Genomic DNA, 14824 nt, shown 5'->3' on the forward strand with positions numbered 1-14824 from the left:
ATATATAACTATATTTTGCCATAAATTCTTTATATATAAATGATAAAACAATCAATTAAATTCGTTATAAATAGTTCCAATAGTTCTTGTAAGCAAAGTCATTTTTATCCATTTAACGAACCAACGAAGAATAATAACAAAACCAAGATTTTTCTTTTTCCGAATCATTAATAAGAGACAATTCTAGATGAAAAATATTTCAATTTTTTATGCTAGACATTTCTCAGTATTATTTGATTGAAAAAGAAAATATTTCTCTTCGTTTTTCACATTCAAATGTGAGATAATGTTTTTCATTTCTTTTTTAATATTATGAATAAAATCATTATTTAATCCAATAATATACCATATGCTTATAAAAAATTTATAAACAACTTAATTAGCATAGTCTTACAACCCTCAACCATATGTAGTCCAAGCAGCACTATAAAATTAATTAAAGTACATAACAGCATGGACTGCGATATGCGTTCAAAATGTCGATGTTCATGTGTCCTGCAGTTCACACGATGACGCACAGTTTGCTGCGTTCTTCATCGACCCATGAGCCGAGTGATCCACCGCTTAGAGTTTTATAATTCAATTTTATATAATGTCAATATTGTTTTTATTGAAAGAAATTAAAAATACACCATTTTACTGGCATATATCAATTCCTTCAATAAATTTATTTTTATACCTAAAATAAATGTTGCGAAATGTCTTAGTTTCATATAAGCATTATGTATCATAATAATCTGGTTATGGTTTGCTATTTTGGGTGACACATACTGCAAAATTTATATAAAACATTAACCTGATGGATGACAGGTACAAACATTGTATATTTTAGGTTGTTGCATTAGCCAACGTATGCTCATAACATAGATGAACAATACATATTCGCAACGCGTGTATATTATGGTCCATATACACACACACTTATTTTGATTACCACACATTCAAAATTATTTTTATTTTAATTCGACTTCTACTTTCGAATTTAGTTTAGTTTCTTCGATTTCCATTTTCGAGAATTTGTTTTTATAGGAAACGCCGTTGTTGTAGTAAGTACTGCCACAAATACGCACAGCAACATTAATAATGTTAAAGTCTTTTTATGAGGTTGCCAAGCCCCACATATAAAATAAAAGCCATCTTCATTTTATTTTGACTTTAACTTTTGATTCCGTGGAATCATTTTGTAATATTTTTATTTTGGTAAATTGTATTTATTTGTATTATAACAAATATTTATTAACGATAAGGATATTATACAATAATGATCCTTCCGCAGGTTCACCTACGGAAACCTTGTTACGACTTTTACTTCCTCTAAATAATCAAGTTCGGTCAACTTTTGCGAAACAACCGTAACACGCAAGGCGTCACAGTGATCACGTCCGGAGACCTCACTAAATAATTCAATCGGTAGTAGCGACGGGCGGTGTGTACAAAGGGCAGGGACGTAATCAATGCGAGTTAATGACTCACACTTACTGGGAATTCCAAGTTCATGTGAACAGTTTCAGTTCACAATCCCAAGCATGAAAGTGGTTCAGCGGTTTACCCGGACCTCTCGGTCTAGGAAATACACGTTGATACTTTCATTGTAGCGCGCGTGCAGCCCAGGACATCTAAGGGCATCACAGACCTGTTATTGCTCAATCTCATTATTGCTAGACGCAATTTGTCCATTTAAGAAGCTAGTGTCCTTATAATGGGACAAACCAACAGGTACGGCTCCACTTACATAAACACATTCAAACACAATAAACATTTTACTGCCACCATGAATGAAGGCTACATAAGCTTCAGCACCATAATCCTGAAGATATCTATTTAATATATTTGAGTCTCGTTCGTTATCGGAATTAACCAGACAAATCACTCCACGAACTAAGAACGGCCATGCACCACCACCCATAGATTCGAGAAAGAGCTATCAATCTGTCTTACACACTTATGTTCGGACCTGGTAAGTTTTCCCGTGTTGAGTCAAATTAAGCCGCAGGCTCCACTCCTGGTGGTGCCCTTCCGTCAATTCCTTTAAGTTTCAGCTTTGCAACCATACTTCCCCCGGAGCCCAAAAGCTTTGGTTTCCCGGGAAGCGACTGAGAGAGCCATAAAAGTAGCTACACCCAATTGCTAGCTGGCATCGTTTATGGTTAGAACTAGGGCGGTATCTGATCGCCTTCGAACCTCTAACTTTCGTTCTTGATTAATGAAAACATCTTTGGCAAATGCTTTCGCTTAAGTTAGTCTTACGACGGTCCAAGAATTTCACCTCTCGCGTCGTAATACTAATGCCCCCAAACTGCTTCTATTAATCATTACCTCTTGATCTGAAAACCAATGAAAGCAGAACAGAGGTCTTATTTCATTATCCCATGCACAGAATATTCAGGCATTTGAAGCCTGCTTTAAGCACTCTAATTTGTTCAAAGTAATAGTACCGGCCCACAATAACACTCGTTTAAGAGCACTAGTGCAGGTTTTTAAATAGGAGGAACATATGAAAAAATACAAGTATTTAATCACATATAAGAACTCCACCGGTAATACGCTTACATACATAAAGGTATAGTACTAACCACAATTGTAAGTTGTACTACCCGTATGAAGCACAAGTTCAACTACGAACGTTTTAACCGCAACAACTTTAATATACGCTATTGGAGCTGGAATTACCGCGGCTGCTGGCACCAGACTTGCCCTCCAATTGGTCCTTGTTAAAGGATTTAAAGTGTACTCATTCCAATTACAGGGCCTCGGATATGAGTCCTGTATTGTTATTTTTCGTCACTACCTCCCCGAGCTGGGAGTGGGTAATTTACGCGCCTGCTGCCTTCCTTAGATGTGGTAGCCGTTTCTCAGGCTCCCTCTCCGGAATCGAACCCTGATTCCCCGTTACCCGTTGCAACCATGGTAGTCCTAGATACTACCATCAAAAGTTGATAGGGCAGACATTTGAAAGATCTGTCGTCGGTACAAGACCATACGATCTGCATGTTATCTAGAGTTCAACCAATATAACGATCTTGCGATCGCTTGGTTTTAGCCTAATAAAAGCACATGTCCCATAAGGTTCATGTTTTAATTGCATGTATTAGCTCTAGAATTACCACAGTTATCCAAGTAACTGTTAACGATCTAAGGAACCATAACTGATATAATGAGCCTTTTGCGGTTTCACTTTTAATTCGTGTGTACTTAGACATGCATGGCTTAATCTTTGAGACAAGCATATAACTACTGGCAGGATCAACCAGAATAATGTTTTTCCTTCATATTCCATTCATATTTTTTGAATCGAAATAAGCAATATAATAGATATATAGATTTTTCACTTTATATAATTCCATGATTTTTATTATATTGAATAAAATTCAATATTTCGCCTTTGGGTAAAATTTTAAATATATAAATATAAGTAAAAAATCTATTCGATTACGGCCATTTTTATATAGCATTCGTAATCCATATTTTCATTTTTAATTTATACTTGTTTTACCAATATAACAAGAATTTCATATAATTATTGTAATATATATGTTTCTATAATTTTATCTTTTTATATATACATATTTCATTATAAAATATCATTTTATTTCCAACATACATAATTATTGTATCCACACATGTACAATTTTTGTTTAACCAATATAAATATTAAGTTAAATCATTTGCATTTTGAAGATAAATTTAAAATTTATCTCTTTTCATATATCTCTCTGGTAATATATAACATAAAACCAAGCGCATATGATAATATTTCCACATTTAATATATAATTTTATATTTCTTTCATAAGAATCCATATTTGTATTATACCGTAACGATATAATAATCCAACTATACGGCAGGTAATAAATTAATATTTGCCTGCCTCCAAAAATTAACGATAATATATGGAAACGATTTGTTATTCTATATATAATAGAAACTTGACTTTTGTTTCAACGATATTATCTAAAAAGCGTATATTCCTATTATCCGCGGAGCCAAGTCCCGTGTTCTATAGAACTGAGAAACAAATTTGTACGGATAATAATATACTTTATTTTATGTAACCAATATAAACATAATCCGAAATAAATATTTCGAATAATGCGGGAGGTCGGCAACCACTGCCTACCTATAGTAGTTTTTGAACCCGCTGTCCTCAAAGCGGGTATTTTCAATTCCGTTTGCCACCCAACATACGGTCTATTCTCTTATATATTAAGAGATTATAGGAACATTTCATTTTTTTCCATTATTCATATATAATATGATTATTTTTTTTTTTATACATATAATAAATATTAATTTTTATATGTTTATTATTTAATTTACTCATATAATTGCCAAATTCATATGAATACATAAGTTTTGAACAATATGAGAGGTCGGCAACCACTGCCTACCTATAGTAGTTTTTGAACCCTCTGTCGTAATTCCGGTCGTTTACACTACTATACCCTCTCACTATAATGGCTTTTCTCTATAATACTAAGAGAATATGGGAATATCTCAGCATTTTTTCCCATATACATATAATAATTAACCATTTTCATATGTATATTATTTAATTTAATCATATAATTGCCAAAATCATATGAATACATAAGTTTTGAACAATATGAGAGGTCGGCAACCACTGCCTACCTATAGTAGTTTTTGAACCCTCTGTCGTAATTCCGGTCGTTTACACTACTATACCCTCTCACTATAATGGATTTTCTCTATAATACTAAGAGAATGTGGGAATATTTCAGCATTTTTTCCCTTATACATATAATAATTAATCATTTTCATATGTATATTATTTAATTTACTCATACAATTGCCAAAATCATATGAATACATAAGTTTTGAACAATATGAGAGGTCGGCAACCACTGCCTACCTATAGTAGTTTTTGAACCCTCTGTCGTAATTCCGGTCGTTTACACTACTATACCCTCTCACTTAAATGGCTTTTCTCTATAATACTAAGAGAATATGGGAATATCTCAGCATTTTTTCCCATATACATATAATAATTAACCATTTTCATATGTATATTATTTAATTTAATCATATAATTGCCAAAATCATATGAATACATAAGTTTTGAACAATATGAGAGGTCGGCAACCACTGCCTACCTATAGTAGTTTTTGAACCCTCTGTCGTAATTCCGGTCGTTTACACTACTATACCCTCTCACTATAATGGATTTTCTCTATAATACTAAGAGAATGTGGGAATATTTCAGCATTTTTTCCCTTATACATATAATAATTAATCATTTTCATATGTATATTATTTAATTTACTCATACAATTGCCAAAATCATATGAATACATAAGTTTTGAACAATATGAGAGGTCGGCAACCACTGCCTACCTATAGTAGTTTTTGAACCCTCTGTCGTAATTCCGGTGGTTTACACTACTATACCCTCTCACTTAAATGGCTTTTCTCTATAATACTAAGAGAATATGGGAATATCTCTGCATTTTTTCCCATATACATATAATAATTAATCATTTTCGTATGTATATTATTTAATTTACTCATACAATTGCCAAAATCATATGAATACATAAGTTTTGAACAATATGAGAGGTCGGCAACCACTGCCTACCTATAGTAGTTTTTGAACCCTCTGTCGTAATTCCGGTCGTTTACACTACTATACCCTCTCACTTAAATGGCTTTTCTCTATAATACTAAGAGAATATGGGAATATCTCTGCATTTTTTCCCATATACATATAATAATTAACCATTTTCATATGTATATTATTTAATTTAATCATATAATTGCCAAAATCATATGAATACATAAGTTTTGAACAATATGAGAGGTCGGCAACCACTGCCTACCTATAGTAGTTTTTGAACCCTCTGTCGTAATTCCGGTCGTTTACACTACTATACCCTCTCACTATAATGGATTTTCTCTATAATACTAAGAGAATGTGGGAATATTTCAGCATTTTTTCCCTTATACATATAATAATTAATCATTTTCATATGTATATTATTTAATTTACTCATATAATTGCCAAATTCATATGAATACATAAGTTTTGAACAATATGAGAGGTCGGCAACCACTGCCTACCTATAGTAGTTTTTGAACCCTCTGTCGTAATTCCGGTCGTTTACACTACTATACCCTCTCACTATAATGGATTTTCTCTATAATACTAAGAGAATGTGGGAATATTTCAGCATTTTTTCCCTTATACATATAATAATTAATCATTTTCATATGTATATTATTTAATTTACTCATACAATTGCCAAAATCATATGAATACATAAGTTTTGAACAATATGAGAGGTCGGCAACCACTGCCTACCTATAGTAGTTTTTGAACCCTCTGTCGTAATTCCGGTCGTTTACACTACTATACCCTCTCACTTAAATGGCTTTTCTCTATAATACTAAGAGAATATGGGAATATCTTAGCATTTTTTCCCATATACATATAATAATTAACCATTTTCATATGTATATTTTTTAATTTACTCATATAATTGCCAAAATCATATAAATACATAAGTTTGAACAATATCAGAGGTCGGCAACGGTCTTTCCTCTATAATACTAAGATAATATGGGAATATTTCATCATTTTTTCCCTTATACATATAATAATTAATCATTTTCATATGTATATTATTTAATTTACTCGTATAATTGTCAAAATCCTATGAACACATAAGAGAATACAATATGAGAGGTCGGCGCAACCATAATATAGTAGTTGATGACGAGGTGTTTGGCAACTTGACACAATCCATTAAAGTCTTTATATTAATTATATGAAAGGGACAATATCATATGCGTCACTAAATTGATGACGAGGTGTTTGGCAACTTGATACAATTCTTTAAAGTCTTTATATCAAAAATTATATGATAGGGACAATATCATATGCGTCACTAAATTGATGACGAGGTGTTTGGCAACTTGACACAATTCATTAGAGTCTGTATATTAATTATATGATAGGGACAATATCATATGCGTCACTAAATTGATGACGAGGTGTTTGGCAACTTGATACAATTCTTTAAAGTCTTTATATCAAAAATTATATAATAAGGACAATATCATATGCGTCACTAAATTGATGACGAGGTGTTTGGCAACTTGACACAATCCATTAAAGTCTTTATATTAATTATATGATAGGGACAATATCATATGCGTCACTAAATTGATGACGAGGTGTTTGGCAACTTGATACAATTCTTTAAAGTCTATATATCAAAAATTATATGATAGGGACAATATCATATGCGTCACTAAATTGATGACGAGGTGTTTGGCAACTTGACACAATTCATTAAAGTCTGTATATTAATTATATGATAGGGACAATATCATATGCGTCACTAAATTGATGACGAGGTGTTTGGCAACTTGATACAATTCTTTAAAGTCTTTATATCAAAAATTATATGATAAGGACAATATCATATGCGTCACTAAATTGATGACGAGGTGTTTGGCAACTTGACACAATCCATTAAAGTCTTTATATTAATTATATGATAGGGACAATATCATATGCGTCACTAAATTGATGACGAGGTGTTTGGCAACTTGATACAATTCTTTAAAGTCTTTATATCAAAAATTATATGATAAGGACAATATCATATGCGTCACTAAATTGATGACGAGGTGTTTGGCAACTTGACACAATTCATTAAAGTCTTTATATTAATTATATGATAGGGACAATATCATATGCGTCACTAAATTGATGACGAGGTGTTTGGCAACTTGACACAATCCATTAAAGTCTTTATATTAATTATATGATAGGGACAATATCATATGCGTCACTAAATTGATGACGAGGTGTTTGGCAACTTGATTCAATTCTTTAAAGTCTTTATATCAAAAATTATATGATAAGGACAATATCATATGCGTCACTAAATTGATGACGAGGTGTTTGGCAACTTGACACAATTCATTAAAGTCTGTATATTAATTATATGATAGGGACAATATCATATGCGTCACTAAATTGATGACGAGGTGTTTGGCAACTTGATACAATTCTTTAAAGTCTTTATATCAAAAATTATATGATAGGGACAATATCATATGCGTCACTAAATTGATGACGAGGTGTTTGGCAACTTGACACAATCCATTAAAGTCTTTATATTAATTATATGATAGGGACAATATCATATGCGTCACTAAATTGATGACGAGGTGTTTGGCTACAGGAAAAAATCATTTATTTATCGAATCATCAAGCAAAGGATAAGCTTCAGTGGATCGCAGTATGGCAGCTGCTCAACCACTTACAACACCTTGCCTGTTACAAAAGTCGTTTACAATTGATTCTAGGCTTTGTCATTGTATTAAATAATGCTTTTATATGTAACTAGCGCGGCATCAGGTGATCGAAGATCCTCCTAATTTACTATGTTACAAATTACATTGGCATCACATCCATTGTCGTTTATAAAATAAATTATAAACTTTAAATGGTTTAGAAGCCATACAATGCAAATTGCCCCTTATTTATCATTGCAGTCCAGCACGGATACGACCTTAGAGGCGTTCAGGCATAATCCAACGGACGTAGCGTCATACCACTGTTCGCTCGAACAAGTATTGTGCCATTGGTCCGTACCTGCGGTTCCTCTCGTACTACGCAGGAATGCTGTCGCAACAACGTTTTGTCATTAGTAGGGTAAAACTAACCTGTCTCACGACGGTCTAAACCCAGCTCACGTTCCCTTGCATGGGTGAACAATCCAACGCTTGGTGAATTTTGCTTCACAATGATAGGAAGAGCCGACATCGAAGGATCAAAAAGCGACGTCGCTATGAACGCTTGGCCGCCACAAGCCAGTTATCCCTATGGTAACTTTTCTGACACCTCTTGTTAAAAACTCTTTAAACCAAAAGGATCGATAGGCCGAGCTTTTGCTGTCCCTGTGTGTACTGAACACCGAGATCAAGTCAGCATTTGCCCTTTTGCTCTATGTGTGGTTTCTGTCCGCACTGAGCTGGCCTTGGGACACCTCCGTTATTATTTGAGAGATGTACCGCCCCAGTCAAACTCCCTACCTGGCAATGTCCTTGAATTGGATCATACCTGAGTAATTGGAGTTATACCAAATTTTCAAATCAAAAATACATAAATGCATCGTTTTATTAAAGAATTTGTTTGCGATTATATAACAAACTCGTGATACTTTGATCAAGAAGCTTGCATCAAAACCCAATACCATAAGATATAATAAATATATCCGTATAATGGCTAGGAAATGATACACGTTCCATTTAATCAAGTAAGTAAGGAAACAATAAGAGTAGTGGTATTTCATTGACGATACCAAACCGAGGTCTAATATCTCCCACTTATTCTACACCTCTTATGTCTCCTTACACTGCCAGATTAGAGTCAAGCTCAAAAGGGTCTTCTTTCCCCGCTAATTATTCCAAGCCCGTTCCCTTGGCTGTGGTTTCGCTAGATAGTAGATAGGGACAGTGACTTTCGGACCTCTCCGAACTTGTTTTACGTGGCGTGTTCCACACTGAAGGGATTACAACCACGACACCCTGAACACCCACAAGTGGTGCATGTATCAACATGGTGCATGAGTCTGGATACGCCAGACAAACGTCCCGGACTGGAAGCTATAGCTATGTACATAGCGACCACCCCGGTAGCAATTCGAGTACTTGCTTGCCGGGCAAGCACTCCCCCTTGCTGAGGAGCGAGATCTACCTAAAATCTCTACTGATCTCTGGGTCACAGCACCCGAGTTTTGCGCAACTAGCACCGTAACTCAAACGTCGAACACGAAGGCTCTACCCGCGATATGGGTATCAACCACAGCCACCACGATACTCCCACCAGGGGGCCTACCTCAATGTGCTGTCTTGGAGCAGCACAACCCGTGGTACCGAAAGAGAGGCTCGGTGGGCCTCCTCCTTTTGCTCCGACAAGCATGGTTAGAGGAACCAGTCGCTATATTAGTCGCCTCTTACGACAAGCAATAGCGGGCTGTGGAAGTATTCTCGCCCGCTAACCACACGGCGAAGTTTTGGGCTAAATACCCCTCCTCCTACGGAACACCTCGTCCGCAAACGCTGCCAGCCGTTGAATCCTCTGCTGATCTTCCAGGATTCTATTGAAGGTCCAGTTTTCGCCAAGGCGCTGCACTCCAAGTCCATCGAGGTTTCGCAAATCTGCATATAGAGGACAAGCGCACAATATGTGCATCCAGTCCTCATATGGATCACCACAAGCGCAAGCAGTGGTATCGCTGAGGGCTCTCCCTTGCAAAAATGCGTTAAACGACCCGTGACCTGTCAGCAGGAAAGACGTCCTCATCGAGAATCCAAAGCTTGGATCTCGATAGGCGAGAGTGACGTATGGGATGAACTTGTGCGTCACCCGTCCTGGTTCGCTGTCGTCATCCCATCTGTTTTGCCAATTCTGCAGCAAGCACTCCTCTAGGCGAGTCTTCCTCTGCTTCCAGCTTAGACACGTAGTGTCCTCGCCGTATAGCCAGTCGTTCTCCTCCAGCGGGTATCCACGCTTCAGCTTGTACTTGACCGCTAAAAACTTAGCAGCCAAGTCAAGCGGGGGAGCTCCGCCAAGTACCTGCAGTGCCACTGTGGACACTGTTCGGCATACCGAAAGGCATCCAAGCAGGATTAGCCTCTGGCAGGAGGCTAGTCGTCTCCGGGCGGCTACCTGTTCGGCGGTGTCATACCATACCGGGGCACCAAACAGCACACAAGGTGCCATGAGTCCGTCATATATGGTCCGCCTGGCTCGAGGACTGAAGCCCCAGTCGGCTCGAAGCACACGCGCCAATGCTCCAACGACTCCGGTCATCCGCTGGCGAAGCGAAGCTATGTGCGTGAGGAATTTCATTCCTTCACTGACCGTGATGCCAAGGTACCGACAGCTACGCACATACGGAAGGTTCGCTCCAGCAAACCTCACCGTAGGCGCACGTCTCAAGGCACCTTTCAGCAGCATTATTACCGTCTTGCTGGTCGAGACGGTAACGCCAACTTCCGCTCCCCACGCTTCTACGATGGACATCAGCTCTGCACCTTTTTCCTCTAGCTCAGCTCGGGAATTTCCCTCGACGAGAAGCAGCAAGTCATCCGCGTATGCACTCAGCTGGCAATACGGCTGGAGACGCTGAAGCAGTACATCCATCAGTATGTCCCAGATAAATGGGCCACTGATTGACCCCTGCGGGCAGCCTCTAGTTACCGGTACATCCACAGTACCGGAACTGCTTCGGATCACTGCTCTTCGGCCGGAGAAAAAGCTCTGCCACAAGCCCATCTCCCGGCATCCCAAGTCGGCTAGTCGGCGGAGTGCAGCACTCCATTCGACGTTGTCGAATGCTCCTTTGAAGTCCACGAATGTGCCGAGCACGTATTGCGCCGGGCTGGCACAAACACTGCTCTTCACGTGCCTCCAAGCATCCTCCACACATCGTCCTTGGCGAAATCCAAATTGCCATCTGCAGCCTTCCGGAAGAACTTCTCTCACACGATTCACCATGATGGCCTCGAGCACCTTACCAAAGACTGGTAGCAAGCATATTCCTCTATATGAGGAGGGCTCACATTTGTCCTTATCTGGCCCTTTGAGCAGCGAGACAACTCGTGGGCACTTCCACTCAGCGGGAAAGTATCCTAATCGGATGCATCGGGAAAACAACGATGCAAGGTGCTCGGGTATGGCGCGCCAGACTGCCTTGCAGATAGTGCCATTAATGCCGTCCAAGCCGGGAGAGCGCCTGCTCTTCAACCGGGCAACACATGCATCAACCTCGAATACTTCGAGGGCCGGTGGGACTTCCTCCGCGATGGCAGTCGGTGCTTCGGACTCCGCAACTGGGAAGAAATTGCGGAGGAGCACTCGTGCACAGTCACCCCAATCGGTGATCATCTCGCCATTCACGCGGAGGCACCCAATCTCCGTGCACTTCCTGCGGCCTCGGCAAATCTTATAGACGCGCCCCCATGGGTCGTCGGCATGATCTCCCACGAAGCGTTTCCACTCATCCATTTTCGCCCTCCAAATGAGCTTCTTGTAGTTGGCTGAGGCCCGCCTCAGGTCGACCAATACACGCTCTATTGCGGCATCATCATCATGACGCCTTCCATTTTGAAGTAGGCGACGAAGTCTCCGGACTTCGCGCCTTGCATCACAGAGGTCGGCAGTCCACCAACGTGCTCTCCTGCTGGGCAATCGGATGGACTTTCTTCCCAGCGCAATATCACATACATTATGTACTATACTGCGCAGGGTCGAAACTTGCTGGTCCAACGGCGACTCTGAGAAGTTTTCCGGAAGTTCGGCTGCTCTACTCACCATTTCCTCCTTGAACAATCGCCAACGTGCATTGGAGAAGTTCCAGGACGGCACAGGAGCTATGCTCTCAACTGCGCGCGCGGTAGTTGGTTCGGCCACAACAGTAATGATGTTGTGGTCACTCAATTCCCACTCGTCCACTCTCCACTCATATGTGGCCCACATAGATGCTGCCTCATTGACGATTGTCACGTCGATATCGCTTGTAGCTCTGTAATTATCGAACGTGTACACCTCTGTTGACTGGTTTAGGGCGGCGACTCTTGCCTCCAGCATCCACTCTGACAGCAGCTCACCCCGTCTGTAGTTAGCTTGCCCCTCGGCATGACGAGAGAGTTTGCTAAGCCACATGGGGGACACTGCATTCGCGTCGAGGCCCAGGATTGCGGGGGTTCTGCTGGCCTGCAGCAGGACCGCATCCATGTACCGGATGTACGGTTCCAGAGGTGCATCATACTGGCAGTATGCGGCGCAAAGGAAGATTGAGCCAAAACTCCCTTTCACGACCAGACATACGCCATAATCTGTGGTGAGGGTCTCCACTGGCATACAGATGGCTTCCTGGTGATCCACTAGGATGGCTGCCTTCCCTCGCCGATCGATGAAAATTCTCATTCCTTCAGGCAGCACATCCATTCCGTCCCCGCCGAGATACGGCTCCTGCACCAGCGCGAACATAGACTCCGATCTCCTGAGTCGGACTCCGAGCTCGATGGTCGCAGCTCGGCCTCGGCCACAGTTCGCTTGGATGAAGCTAAACATTAGTGTCTAGCTTGCACCCTCGCCAGCAACGCCCCGTATATCGGGCAAACGCTCGAGAGCATGTAATGCCCCGAGGGTTGCCCTCTGTGGCGGCAGTTCCGGCAGTCCACCGGGTTTTGGCACTTTGCCGCAGTGTGGCCTTGTTGCCCGCACTGGCGACAGACACTATCCTTCTGCCGGCATTCGCTGACCTTGTGGTCGAAACCCACACATCTGTGGCAGGCGTATGTGCGGACCTGTGACCGGCATCGGAATGAGAACCACTTGATGTAGACACGACCTACATCAAGCTTCGCCATCGCCCGGTCGTCAACCTCCAGCGTCACATTTACTGTGGCGCCGTCAGCTACCGACCACGCCTTGGTCACCAGGTGCACTGACTTCTTAAACTGGGCCAGATTCATTTCGCTGTCGAAGTTGTTTTCGTGGAGCTCCTTCATAAACTCCTCAGGGCCGATAGCTGTGTCGACGTCATATACGACGACCTTCGGCTTCTCGGCCGCATTCCGTGCCACATTTAGGCCAACCTCGGCGAATCTTTTTGAAGCGACCACCTTCTGCAGCTCTCCCACCGAAGGAGTGCGAATGATCGCACCACCACCTCGACGGAGCTCACGGACCTCGTGTACTCTGACTCCGAGAGAGGGTGCAACCATCGTTCGCACCTTTTCCGCTATGTCTTTCCCCGATAGCGCAGGGTCGTCGCACTTCACCACCGCTGACCACGTCTCGCGGACCTTGGTAGTCCGCGGGGCAGCGATGGGTGCAACCTGCTGCATCTGGGGAGCATTGGCGGCCGTATTTTTCAACAGATTCAACGACGGCGGCGGCGGTGGCGGCATAGCAAGCCGCGTCTCCAGCTCTCCGCACCGGAGCATTAGCGCCAACACCAGCTCATCGTAGCGGCTGATAGCATATGAGAGCTCTTCCGTGTCCACTTCTCCTAGTCTGCGGAAGCTGCTTCTCACCATGCGCTGTGTGGCGGTGTTCTCGCAGTCTTTGGTGGCGGTGGGCTTGCGAATTCCGCAGCGTTTTGCATCTGCCTGGTGAGATTCCCGATAGCTTCATCAATGTTCCTGGGTGTGTTGAGGATGGGGTTCGGATTGACGGTGGAGAGCATCCAGGAGAGCATACCGGCCCACAATAACACTCGTTTAAGAGCACTAGTGCAGGTTTTTAAATAGGAGGAACATATGAAAAAATACAAGTATTTAATCACATATAAGAACTCCACCGGTAATACGCTTACATACATAAAGGTATAGTACTAACCACAATTGTAAGTTGTACTACCCGTATGAAGCACAAGTTCAACTACGAACGTTTTAACCGCAACAACTTTAATATACGCTATTGGAGCTGGAATTACCGCGGCTGCTGGCACCAGACTTGCCCTCCAATTGGTCCTTGTTAAAGGATTTAAAGTGTACTCATTCCAATTACAGGGCCTCGGATATGAGTCCTGTATTGTTATTTTTCGTCACTACCTCCCCGAGCTGGGAGTGGGTAATTTACGCGCCTGCTGCCTTCCTTAGATGTGGTAGCCGTTTCTCAGGCTCCCTCTCCGGAATCGAACCCTGATTCCCCGTTACCCGTTGCAACCATGGTAGTCCTAGATACTACCATCAAAAGTTGATAGGGCAGACATTTGAAAGATCTGTCGTCGGTACAAGACCATACGATCTGCATGTTATCTAGAGTTCAACCAATATA

General features: G+C 40.9%; 2 non-coding genes across 2 annotated transcripts; both read right to left on the minus strand.

Annotated features, from left to right (window-relative positions):
* Positions 1-393: 393 nt before the first annotated feature.
* LOC116802754 lies at positions 394-572 on the minus strand. Its single transcript, XR_004363116.1, has one exon. It is a non-coding gene; the product is annotated as a 5.8S ribosomal RNA (ribosomal RNA).
* A 687-nt stretch (positions 573-1259) lies between these two features.
* LOC116802745 lies at positions 1260-3254 on the minus strand. Its single transcript, XR_004363112.1, has one exon. It is a non-coding gene; the product is annotated as a small subunit ribosomal RNA (ribosomal RNA).
* Between the last annotated feature and the right edge of the window lie 11570 nt (positions 3255-14824).

This window comes from Drosophila sechellia, unplaced genomic scaffold (genome assembly GCF_004382195.2).
Source record: "Drosophila sechellia strain sech25 unplaced genomic scaffold, ASM438219v1 U_212, whole genome shotgun sequence".
Classification (NCBI taxonomy): Eukaryota; Metazoa; Arthropoda; class Insecta; order Diptera; family Drosophilidae; genus Drosophila; species Drosophila sechellia.